At 41.3% G+C, this 13403-nt stretch overlaps 1 protein-coding gene across 5 annotated transcripts in view; it reads right to left on the bottom strand.

Annotated features, from left to right (window-relative positions):
• The window catches only part of DTD1 (D-aminoacyl-tRNA deacylase 1), a 183768-nt gene that overhangs the window by 130358 nt on the left and 40007 nt on the right, over positions 1 to 13403 (bottom strand). The gene's annotated exons all lie outside the window — the stretch shown is intronic.

Genomic DNA, 13403 nt, shown 5'->3' with positions numbered 1-13403 from the left:
CTGCCCACTGCCAAAGGACCAAGCCCCATGCTCCTTACTGGGACCCTGAATACCATCGTCATCATTCCATCCCAACTGCCTGCTTCTCCAGGCTCATTGCTCTCCTTCCGACATGCAGCCTTCTTGCCACAAGACTCAAACTGCTTGTTATCCCACTGGGCAGAATCAAGCCTTCCTCCCCTTGTTCATGCTCTTCCAGGAGTGTGCCAGATCCCTCCCAACCTTTCAGACGCAGCCACCCCTACTTCACCCTTCCAGACTCAATTCAGATATTTGATATCTGCTTATGGACACCTATTCTGATGACCATTCCTCCAACTCAAAGCTCTGTGTATTCCATGTTCTCCCACAGCACCAGGAAAATGATGTCCTCTCAGAACTGTCCCAGGGTGATTTCCATCTCATTAAAGGACAGGCTTCTTAAAGAAAGAAACCTTGACTTATTTCTCTTTCTTGTACCCATGACTAACACAGAAATCTGGCACATGAAGAACAGTCAACAAATACTCATGAGAAGGAAAAAAAAAGAGGTAACTGGCCCAATTTATACATACACAGGTATGGATCAAGTATAGAAATCAGCCTCCTATTCAAAGCAAATGGAAACATCAATACATTTTGGAAGATATATATTCATAATGCAAATATTATTTGCATTTGTTATTTCCGCAATACTTGTCCTTTGAAACTTTCAGGTTGGTTGATTAGAGGAGCAGAGAAAGCTGGGATTTCCCTTCCCCACTGTCAGAGCTTTACTTTGTTCTGCTGAACTAAGGTTAAATCCAAATATAAGTGGTTCTCTCTGGTCACAGCTGAGGAACCCGAAATGCGATCAGCCCGTACAGCTTATTAACATGCCCACCCTCCTCTGCTGGCATCTGATTTCCATCAAGGTACACAGAGACCAACACCTGCACAGTTCCTAACAGTCTCTAGTGGAGACTGCAAAACCATTTGGGGTTGTGGGTTTCTCGTGGAGAATAAAGGCCTAAGGCAAAATGTGTCAACAAAGAGAAACAGTGAGGGCAGATGAGGAAGGACCTTGTACAAATAGCCAGGTATCAACATTACAAAACCACAGATCTGGAGCAGAAAGGCCCCCAAGGATGACCAGGCCCAACCCTCTAACCTGAAACACAAAGACACCAAACCTAAGGGGTTCTACAATGTCCCCTAGTAGCAGTCAAGCCAGAATTCCCAAGGACCAACCTCCACATCCCTGCTCTGGGCTACTCGTCTTTTCTTTCCTTCAAACACCTCAAGAGATGTCAGGAAGAAAAATAAAGAAAGGAAGGAAAGGCTATATACTCTGTATTGTGTGTATTCCCACAGCATTTAATAGAGGCAGGTGGAGCGAACAGCAGACAGTGTGCCTAGGAACATTATTCACCCTCCAACCAAGAGGCTGACCACAGGCTCAGGAGTGTTTACCTGCCACACAAGCATAGTGTCCAAGCCCATGATGACATTTTTGTTCTACAGTGGGCACTTTGCCTTTTATGGGAAAAAATGCCAGGCCAATGCCAGCAGCCAATCCACCACAAACCTGATAGCCACAAAGACACAGTTCACAGGGAAGGTTGGACATAACTGCCCTGCTCTTGCCCTTGTCCAGGGAGGGCTCACTTCTTCCTTGGTCTCTCTCAGGGCCTTGGGGACAAATATGAGTTGGTGCTGACTGACATCTCCAACACCCACAGCAGCAATCTGAGGCCCCAGACAGCATCACTTCAAATGCCAACTACTCTGTATCCCTAGGAAGGATGCAGGAGAAAACCCTCAAAGTTACCATCTACACCGCAATCCTAAGCCAATGACTGAAACAAGTTATGTCCACTCCACTGAATGCTGAAATACTGATATCTCAATTCTACAGCCTTAATATATATAGTACTTCAAATATGGTGGACAAGAAATCCACAAACCAGCTCCCGGTTGTGTTTACTGTTGTTACTGTTGTCTTTTAGGCTGGAGGCCACAGGCCTTTTCTCCAGGAATCCTAACATATAAAGTGAAAGCCACATTCCCACCAAACACTGTCTCAGCCACAATGGGATCCCAACGCAGCATAAATGTTAAGATATCTCTGTGCTTCCTTTGTATTCCACTATTAATCAACAAGCCAAGAGGAATTCTCCCAAGGATGTTATTGAGCATTAAAAACAAAACCCTTGGGCAGCCCGAGTGGCTCAGCAGTTTAGCACTGCCTTCAGCCCAGGGCCTGATCCTGGAGACCCAGGCTCCCTGCATGGAGCCTGCTTCTCTGCCTCTCTCTCCCCCTCTCTCTCTCATGAATAAATAGATAAAATCTTTAAAAAAAAATAAAAATAAAACATAAAAACAAAACCCTTGAAACACCCACTGACAGTAACATGGAGACTTCATTTAAAAGCTCATAGAAGGGCAGCCCCGGTGGCTCAGCGGTTTAGTGCCACCTTCAGCCCAGGGCGAGATCCTGGAGACCTGGGATCAAGTCCCACGTCAGGCTTCCTGCAGGGAGCCTGCTTCTCACTCTGCCTGTGTCTCTGCCTCTGTCTCTGTGTCCCAAATAAATAAAATCTTTAAAAAAAAAATAAATGAAATAAATAAATAAATAAAAGCTCATAGAAGGTGGTGTCTCAGTAGTTTGCTTTTTTCCAGGACTTCCAGGAAGACACAACTGACCACATGCCGTAGGCTTTGGTTGAGGGCTGCAAGAGATCCAAGAGTCCTGAATTTATTTCTTTATCTTTAGAGAATTCCATTTCCTGTGACTTCGTAAAGTAAGCTGGGCTCTGACCTAATTCCTTTCCTTCTTCCAATGATTGGCCTACTGTCATACATGCATATAGAACTGATTTATCACCAATCTATCCTGGGTACTGAAATAGGCTTGGAATGAATTCCTGGACGCCCTTCTCGCCTCACCCAATGCCAGAGTCAAGGAAGAGTTCCAAAAGGAGAAATGAGCAAGTCTTTCAGGTCTATTATTCTTAACCTTTTGCGATTCCTCCTCCTGTTTCATTTCATTAAATTCTACTAAGAAAGACATGAAAGAAGCCTAAAAGAAAAGTTGGCTGAGCCTACCTGGTATTTTATTCACAATTCACATCTGAGTGGAAGGTCTACATTTTTGGCTTCTTAAATCTGACAGATTCTCCCAAAATATCTCTCTCTTGAATAAAGCTATATACTTTTGAGGCAATTTGTCATTAATAATAATTCTCACTCAGTGAGATGCCAACTTTGCACAAATCCCAGTAAAACTCCCACTCACTGAACAGGATGACTTTACCAACTTAAAGGTTCAGCGCCAATATTAACAGTTGCTAAAGCTGGGTATTGTATATTATTCTCTATACTTTTGGCATGTTCGAAATGATTCAATTTTTAAAAATAATAATAAAAATCCATTGCTTAAAAGACGAAGTCAAACTCTCCCTCTTCGCAGATGACATGATACTCTACGTAGAAAACCCAAAAGCCTCCACCCCAAGATTGCTAGAATTCATACAGCAATTTGGCAGTGTGGCAGGATACAAAATCAACGCCCAGAAGTCAGTGGCATTTCTATACACTAACAATGAGACTGAAAAAAGAGAAATTAAGGAGTCAATCCCATTTACAATTGCACCCAAAAGCATAAGATACCTAGGAATAAACCTAACCTAAGAGTAAAGGATCTATACCCTAAAAACTACAGAACACTTCTGAAAGAAATTGAGGAAGACACAAAGAGATGGAAAAATATTCCATGCTCATGGATTGGCAGAATTAATATTGTGAAAATGTCAATGTTACCCAGGGCAATTTACACATTTAATGCAATCCCTATCAAAATACCATGGACTTTCTTCAGAGTTGGAACAAATCATCTTAGGATTTGTGTGGAATCAGAAAAGACTCCAAATAGCTAGGGGAATATTAAAAAAAAAAAAAAAAAACCACAGCTGGGGGCATCACAATGCCAGATTTCAGGTTGTACTACAAAGCTGTGGTCATCAAGACAGTGTGGTACTGGCACAAAATAGAGAATCCAGAAGTGGACCCTCAACTTTATGGTCAACTAATATTCGACAAAGGAGGAAAGACTATCCACTGGAAGAAAGACGGTCTCTTCAGTAAATGGTGCTGGGAAAATTGGACATCCACATGCAGAAGAATGAAACTAGACCACTCTCTTGCACCATACACAAAGATAAACTCAAAATAGATGAAAGATCTAAATGTGAGACAAGATTCCATCAAAATCCTAGAGGAGAACATAGGCAACACCCTTTTTGAACTTGGCCACAGCAACTTCTTGCAAGATACATCCATGAAGGCAAAAGACACAAAAGCAAAAATGAACTATTGGGACTTCATCAAGATAAGAAGCTTTTGCACAGCAAAGGATACAGTCAACAAAACTAAAAGACAACCTACAGAATGGGAGAAGATATTTGCAAATAACATATCAGATAAAGGGCTAGTTTCCAAAATCTATAAAGAACTTATTAAACTCAACAGCAAAGAAACAAACAATCCAATCATGAAATGGGCAAAAGACATGAAGAGAAATCTCACAGAGGAAGACATAGACATGGCCAACATGCACATGAGAAAATGCTCTGCATCACTTGCCATCGGGGAAATACAAATCAAAACCACAATGAGATACGACCTCACACCAGTGAGAATGGGGAAAATTAACAAGGCAGGAAACAACAAATGTTGGAGAGGATGCGGAGAAAAGGGAACCCTCTTACACTGTTGGTGGGAATGTGAACTGGTGCAGCCACTCTGGAAAACTGTGTGGAGGCTCCTCAAAGAGTTAAAAATAGACCTGCCCTATGACCCAGCAATTGCACTGTTAGGGATTTACCCCAAAGATTCAGATGCAATGAAACGCCGGGACACCTGCACCCCGATGTTTCTAGCAGCAATGTCCACAATAGCCAAACTGTGGAAGGAGCCTCGGTGTCCATCAAAAGATGAATGGATAAAGAAGATGTGGTTTATGTATACAATGGAATATTACTCAGCCATTAGAAACGACAAATACCCACCATTTGCTTCAACGTGGATGGAACTGGAGGGTATTATGCTGAGTGAAGTAAGTCAATCGGAGAAGGACAAACAGTGTATGTTCTCATTCATTTGGGGAATATGAATAATAGTGAAAGGGAATATAAGGGAAGGGAGAAGAAATGTGTGGGAAATATCAGAAAGGGAGACAGAACATAGAGACTCCTAACTCTGGGAAACGAACTAGGGGTGGTGGAAGGGGAGGAGGGCGGGGGATGGGGGTGAATGGGTGACGGGCACTGAGGGGAACACTTGACAGGATGAGCACTGGGTGTTATTCTGTATGTTGGTAAATTGAACACCAATAAAAATTAATTTATTAAAAATAATAATAATAATAAAAATAAAAATAATAAAAAAAAGAAAAGACAAATACCCACCATTTGCTTCAATGTGGATGGAACTGGAGGGTATTATGCTGAGTGAAGTAAGTCAATCGGAGAAGGACAAACATTATATGGTCTCATTCATTTGGGGAATATAAATAATAGTGAAAGGGAACAGAAGAGAAGGAAGAAGAAATGGGTAGGAAATATCAGAAAGGGAGACAGAACATGGAAGACTCCTAACTCTGGGAAACGAACTAGGGGCGGTGGAAGGGGAGGAGGGCGGGGGATGGGGGTGACTGGGTAATGGGCCCTGAGGGGGGCACTTGACGGGATGAGCACTGGGTGTTATTCTGTATGTTGGCAAATTGAACACCAATAAAAAATAAATTTATTATTAAAAAAAATAGATCTGCCCTACAACCCAGCAATTGCCCTGCTGGGGATTTACACCAAAGATACAGATGCAATGAAATGCCGGGACACCTGTACCCCGATGTTTATAGCAGCAATGTCCACAATAGCCAAACTGTGGAAGAAGCCTCGGTGTCCATCGACAAGATGAATGGATAAAGAAGATGTGGTCTATGTATACAATGGAATATTACTCAGCCATTAGAAACGACAAATACCCACCATTTGCTTCGACATGGATGGAACTGGAGGGTATTATGCAGAGTGAAATAAGTCAATCGGAGAAGGACAAACATTGAATGGTCTCATTCATTTGGGGAATATAAAAAATAGTGACAAGGAATAAAGTGGAGAGGAGAAAAAATGAGTGGGAAATATCAGAAAGGGAGACAGAACATGAGAGACTCCTAAATCTGGGAAACAAACTAGGGGTGGTAAAAAGGGAGGTGGGCGGGGGGTGGGTGACTGGGTGATGGGCACTAATGTGTATGGGGGTGAGGGGCACTTGATGGGATGAGCACTGGGTGTTATTCTATATGTTGGCAAATTGAACACCAATAAAAAATAAATTTATAAAAAAAATCTATTGCTTAGAAAATCTACATCCAAAAAGAGAAATGTTAAAAAAATAAAATGTTAAACAAGGATGACTTTTGCATCACCATTAGAGCAAAAAATTGCCAATAACCCCGTAAGTATTAAAAGGAGAACAGCTGAACAAAATACAGTATATTCATATGACAGAATCCTATCTTGCAGTTAAAATGAATGAACTAGTTGCAGATATAACAGTATATGCACTACAGTACCATTTAGATCAAGGATATGTGCAAACACGCATGCACATACACACATACATGTATACACACACACATGCACACATGCTGAATCTAGTCCTAAAGAAACCCAACTGAGGGACATTTCTCAAAATAACTTTCCTATACTCTTCCAAAGAGCCAAGGTCAGGAAAACCTGAGCAACCATTCTAGAATGAAGGAAATTAAAGACATATGACAATTAAATGCAACACATGGTTCTGAACTACTATAAAAGAGCAGTTATTGGGATAACTGCTCAAAGGTAAACAGTCTGAGGATTGGATGGTACTGAAATGGCAGAGGTAATTTTCTGCTTTTATGGATGTTTTGCAGTTTTCTAAGAGATGCCTCTGTTTGCAAGAAATACACACTCATGTTTTCAGGGGTGATAGGACATCAGCAACTTACTCCCAAATGCTTTAGGAAAAATGTCCATTCTTCCAATTTGTCTAAAAGTAAAACCTTATGACAGTTACTTCACATCATATATAAAAATTCAGTCAAAATAAACATTAAGAGCTAAAATTATAAAATTCTTAAAAGAAAACATAAGGGAAGGCCTTCACAACCGTCTTACGTATTGGACATGACGTCAACAGGACAGGCAAATAAAGAAAAAACAGAGAAAATAGAATTCATCAAAATGTAAGACTTTTAGGGGCACCTTGGTGGCTCAGTCGGTTGTGTCTGACTCTAGATCTCAGCTCAGGATTTGATCTCAGGGTTGTGAGCCCAAGCCCTGCACTAGGCACCAGGCTAGGCATGGAGCCTACTTAAAAATAAAACAAACAAAAAAAGTAAAACTTTTATACATTAAAGGTGTATAAGGTGTTCAGAGTGAAAAGGCAATCTACAGAATGGGAGAAAATATTTGCAAATATGTATCTGATAAAGGGTTAATATCCATGACAGATAAAGAACTCCTACAACTCAACAACAAAATGATTCAAAAAGGAACGAAGCACTTGAATAGATATTTCCTCAAAGAAGATGTACAAATGGCCAATCAGTACATGAACAGATGCTCAACATCACAAAGCAAAAGGGAAATGCAAATCAAAGCAAGATCCCACCTCACACTCATTGGGATGACTATTATCAAAATAATAATAATAATAATAATAATAATAATAATAATAATAATAATAAGTGATGGCAAGGATATGAAGAATTGTAACCTTGCGCATTGCAAGTGGAATCATAAAATGGTGCCACCACTGAGGAAGAGATTGGGCACTTCCTCAAAAAATTAAACAAAGAATTATGAATATGATCCAGCAATTCCACTTCTATGTATACACTCAAGAGAACTGAAAGCAGGAACTCGAACAGATATCTCTACACCTGTGTTCACAGCATTACTCTACAGACCCAAAAAGCAGCAAAAACCCAAATGTCTATCAACTGACGAACAGCTAAACAAAATATGGCATATACCTACACTGGCATGTTATTCAGCTTTTAAAAAGAATGAAATTTGACATGCTACAACACGGATGAGCTCCAAAGACATCAAGATAAGTAAAATAAGCCAGACACAAAGGACAAATACCATTTGATTCTATTCACGTGAGTGACTTAAATAATAAATTCAGAGACAGAAAGTAGAACATTGGTTACCAGGGCTGGGGGGTATGGAGGGGAATGGGGAATTTGAGTTTAATGGGTAGAGTAGCAGTTTAGGAAGATGAAAGGTTCTGGAGATGCATGGTGGTGATGGCTGCACAACCAACATGAATGTCCTTAATGCCACTGAGTTGAAAATTCGAAAATGGTAAAATGGTTAAAAAATGGTATGTTTTATATTTTACCACAATTTTATGATATGCACACTCCCAGAGATACCAGGTATTTTCTATGACTATATGATAAATATGGGTAAACAAATTTTTATTAAGTCTTGAAGAAAAGGCATAGAACTTATTAATTGTGTTACCTCTGGAAATGAGAAATTATAGCCAAAATCCTCTTTAGTGTATCTCAAATTTTTAAAAGGATACTGATTTTACAAATTATATGGAACAAAATTTGATATACAAATGGTATATTATGGGCACACGAGAAAAATAAAAGGCAGGAAAAGAACTGCTTCTATAAAAATACCTTTCTACCCAGGAATACTGTAAAATCTCACTAATGAAAAAATAACATTTCTAAACTGGTCTTTTCCAGTTGATACACTGCTTGCACGAAATTTAAAAAACAATATTAGGAGCTTCTTCCCAGGAGAAAATGAAGGGGGCACAGGGACAGCAATGAAAAGGGGAAAGGGGGAAAAAAAAAAGGAATCCACAGAGCATTAGGCCAGATCTAGTCTAGATTTTGAAATGAAATTTTGTAGGACTTGTACTTATCCCCTGAAGGTTTCATGACCCAACAATGACACCACCAACAGCTAATAACAGCCTTTTTGCCCTTCCTGCAGTCGAACCACACTGTGATTCCTGAACAGAGCCACTGCTTGGAGGTGTTCTGTGGGCATCGTGCTCCTGCCTGAGCAGGAGGAGTAGAGAATGGAAACAAGGCCACAAACTTAGATCTTTCCATTACACAGAAATTGAGGCTTCCAGGCTCCACTTTCATGCTTAAAAATAGAAAAAGAAATGGACTTCACATTTTCTATGAAGAGCAGTCAAAGGAATACATTTAATGTGAAGAATCTTCATAAAAGGGCTGTTCTTTTTTGTTTCGTATTGACAAAAATAACTAAGATGGTGGCACAAAGCACGTAGAAAGTGATGATTATGAAACTCTTGACCTGATCCCAGCGAGCGGTCCACAGGCATCAGTCAACCACAACGGCCTCTTCCAGCCCTGGATTTCCACTCCGCCTCTAGAGCCACGGCCACCCTTTAGACAATTACTTCCCATAATTTCCAAAATCAATGAACACCAGGAAACATACTTTTCCAAAAATAAATCCTTTTTTTCCTCCGACAAGTACTGAACACTTAGATTTAGAAACTGCCTTAATGATACAAGTTAAAATGGTATATATAAATCAAATTCAACATAAACATTTCTTGGGCTTTTTACAATTTCTTTTTATAATTAAAGTTTTTTGCATTTGGGGGAAAGCTGGCTGATAGTGAAACATGTGGCTTCATGCTGACTTGAAGAGGGGGATGTAAATCCCTGAAACTTGATTTTTTGTTGTTTGACATCATCAAAGAGGTTCTGACTTTTATGTCCAAACTGTGACCAAGGATCACATAGAACCAGGGGTGAGCATCACACACCTTGATGTCGAAATGTCTGATCTCATCCTAGAAACTCAAAGAAACTCATGCCATGGAATCCCCTCACCATCCTGCATTGGAGGCAGGAATGGAGTCTTTCTAGTAGTGAACTGTAGGTGGTTAGACTTCACAATATTTCTCATCGTTCAAATCCTGGTATAAAAGAATTCAAACGTCAATCATTTATAGAAAAGCCTTACTGTGGGAGGCAGAACAGCAGAGCAGTTAAGAGCCTCCAAAGTACATCCGGACTCTCTCCATGTCTCTCATCGACCTGTTGCAAGAGCTCCTAACTGTTCTCCCTGTCGCTCCTTCCGCAGCCTACGTTACAGCCTATAGTCCAGCTCAGCCACTTCTGCAGACACACACAACAACCATCCGGCTTGCTACCCTGGCCACTAGGCCTGGGCCACAGTTCTGCCCTCATTGTCCTACCCTCTCCCTGATACCTTCCAAGCTCTGGCCACACTGGCTTTTCTTCCACTGATCGCTCCAGGGCTCTGCACTTGCTGATCCTTCCATCAAACACATTCTCCCTCCAAGCTTCACCTCAGCTCCCTCTCAGCTCTACCTCCTTCCCCAGCCCTCATAAAGTAATCCCCACTCCACCAGTATTCTCTATACCTCACCCTGTTTTTTATTTCTTTATATAAACATGACTAAATCATGCTTGTCTTTGAATGTGTCGCACTACAGTGCAAGCTCCATAAGGGCGCGCTGTTGGCTCAGTGCTGTACTTATACGAAAGGCCAGCACAGAGCAGGCACCTGATCAGCATCTGTTACACACACAGATAGAAGGGTGGTGGGCAGGTGAGTGGATGGTTGGATAGGTAGATGGATGGATGGAAACATGGTGGATGCAGAGGTGGGTAAATGAACAAGCAAACAAACTAAGAAAAAATAAGGATGGGCCATTAATAAAAGCATCAACCACTACACAGCCAGTGCCACACCATGCAATGAAGGATTCAAAGGCAGGAAGAGCCCGCCTGGGTGAGCCCTGAGGTAAGTATCATAAATGAAATACTATGTGAAATGGACCTTAAAAGATGGGGTCTGGGGGGCACAGCACCAGGTGGAGACAGGGAACGAGTTCTTTTCAACTGGATGACGAGGAAGACAAGGAGAAAAAAATAACAATCAAAAACCAGTAAACAATCTGCAGGAAACTAGTCCTACAATTTAATGTGAAAAGCTTTTACCATGAACTTAATAACTAATACACCATAAAATGTAAACCCCTAACAACGTCCCCTGTGTTTTAAAAGCAAATGATTAGCCAACTGCCCACAAAGCCTCAACATTCATGCATCCCGTTATATTGCAATTCTCCTAGCCAAGGCTGGGTGATGATCACCCTGGGTTTTTATTCAAGTCCCAGAAATAAATCGACCAATGAATAAAGCATGTCTGGTCTGGTACCCAAAAAAAACAAGAGAACTATGCATTGTTTTTCAAACCAAAAATCTCAAGATAGTATGCCACTGCAATCTCCCCTAGCCACTGGGCAAGCCACACATTGAGTTCATCTCTCTTAAGAAACAAGCTATTCCAACACACCTGAGTGGCTCAGTTGGTTGAGCATCTGGCTTTTGATTTCATCTCAAGTCATGATCTCAGAGTCCTGAGATTGAGCCCCATGTCAGGCTCTGTACTCGATGCAGAGTCTGCTGGAGATTCTCTCTCTCCCTCTGCCCCTCTCCCCACTCACATATGCTCTCTCGCCCTCTTTCTCTCTCAAATAAATAAAGTCTTTAAAAAAACAAAAAAAGGAAACCAAGTATTCTTTTTTTTTTTTTTTGGAAACCAAGTATTCTAATTGTCTATGCCTCAATGTTGTTCTGCAGAGGGGTCCATCCTCAGTCACTAATATGTTGAGCTGTTGTGCTATCGGCTTTTCCCTGACACATCTACAACTGTGTCAGGAAGGCACCATGTTCTGGGAATATTTTCATCACTTCAGTGTGTATGGGGGTGAGGGGTGAGGAGCTGAGGGGGGTACTGATGAATAAGGACAGCTTCATATGTAACCTAAATAATCAAGCCCAGCCATCATGCTTACTGGCAGCTGCAGTAACACAGGTTCTGAAGTATTCATAGACATCACAGCTGGGAGGGTGGGGAGTGGGAGCAGGGTGGTCTAGAGAAACCAATGCCTAGAGCAGATAAAAATGTCAGTATTTGGAATGCTTGGGTGGCTCAGTGGTTGAGCATCTGCCTTTGGCTCAGGTTGTGATCCCGGGGTCCTGAGATCAAGTTCCACATTGGGCTCCCCACAGGCAGCCTGCTTCTCCCTCTGCCTATGTCTCTGCCTTTGTGTGTCTCTCATGAATAAATAAATAAAACCTTTTTAAAAAATGGCAATGTTCAATTTTCTCTGGTCCAGTAGTTCTCAAATGTCGGTGTACAAAGAACACATAAAGAACTAGTTAAACACTTAAATCTGCTACTCTTCTGCCTTTCCTCGACATGCCAGGTAATCTGGTTGAGAAAACCAGGGGTGGGGGGAAAAGTGAGAAGATTCTGCATTTTCATATGCACCCTCTGCAGCTTAAAGCCTGTGATCTCATACAGCCCTTGGAGGAACACAACTACCAGTCCCAGTTAAAATCTTGAGTCTGTATAAAATATTGCTGTGCTCAAAGCATAAATCCATGGAAGGATAAACTTCACCTCCATCCCTTGGGAATAAAAAAAAAAAAAAGAAGCTTAAGGGCGCCTGGGTGGCTCAGTCGGTTAAGTGTCTAACTCTTGATTTTAGCTCAGGTCATGATCTCAGGGTATTAAAATGGAACCCAGGCACCCCTAGGAATTCGTGTTTTTAACACAACCACCAATAAGATTAGAAGATTAAAATAACGGGAAACCTGGGTCGCTCAGCATTTGAGTGTCTACCTTCAGCTCAGGGCATGATCCCAGTGTCCAGGATCAAGTCCCACATCAGGCTCCCTGAGGGGAGCCTGTTTCTCCCGCTCCCTGTGTCTCTGCCTCTCTCTCTCTCTTTCTGTCTCTCATGAATAAATAAATATAACATTTTTTTAAAAGATTAAAGTAGGGCAGCCCTGGTAGCTCAGCGGTTTAGCACCACTTTCAGCCCAGGGCATGATCCCTGGAGACCTGGGATCGAGGCCCACGTCAGGCTTCCTGCATGGAGCCTGCTTCTCCCTCTGCCTATGTCTCTGCCTCTGTGTGTGTGTGTGTGTGTGTCTCTCATGAATAAATAAATAAAATGTTTAAAAAAAATCAAAATAAAAAAGAATTTACCCAAAATACTTATACAGGAACAAAGCCCCTAAACTTTAAATGCACTAACCCATTAGTGCCCTGAGAAAGTTGTTTAATCTAGTTGAAGATTACAAATGTTTTCTGTGTCAAAGGTAGAGAGGATGACTGTTTTTAATTTACCAGCCATATTTCAATAGGAGGGAACCAAACTCTTTTCAATTTTTGCAATTTCAGTAACACGTTATGGATTTAAGAAGGTAGGATGAGAAAAAAAAAAAGAAGAAGGTAAGATGAAGGTCAGTTGATAAATCAATGGGCCCCCAAGCAGAGACA

This window comes from Nyctereutes procyonoides, unplaced genomic scaffold (genome assembly GCF_905146905.1).
Source record: "Nyctereutes procyonoides isolate TBG_1078 unplaced genomic scaffold, NYPRO_anot_genome, whole genome shotgun sequence".
Classification (NCBI taxonomy): Eukaryota; Metazoa; Chordata; class Mammalia; order Carnivora; family Canidae; genus Nyctereutes; species Nyctereutes procyonoides.
Note: the sequence above shows the minus strand (reverse complement) of the source record. Positions and strands in the feature narration are given on the sequence as shown.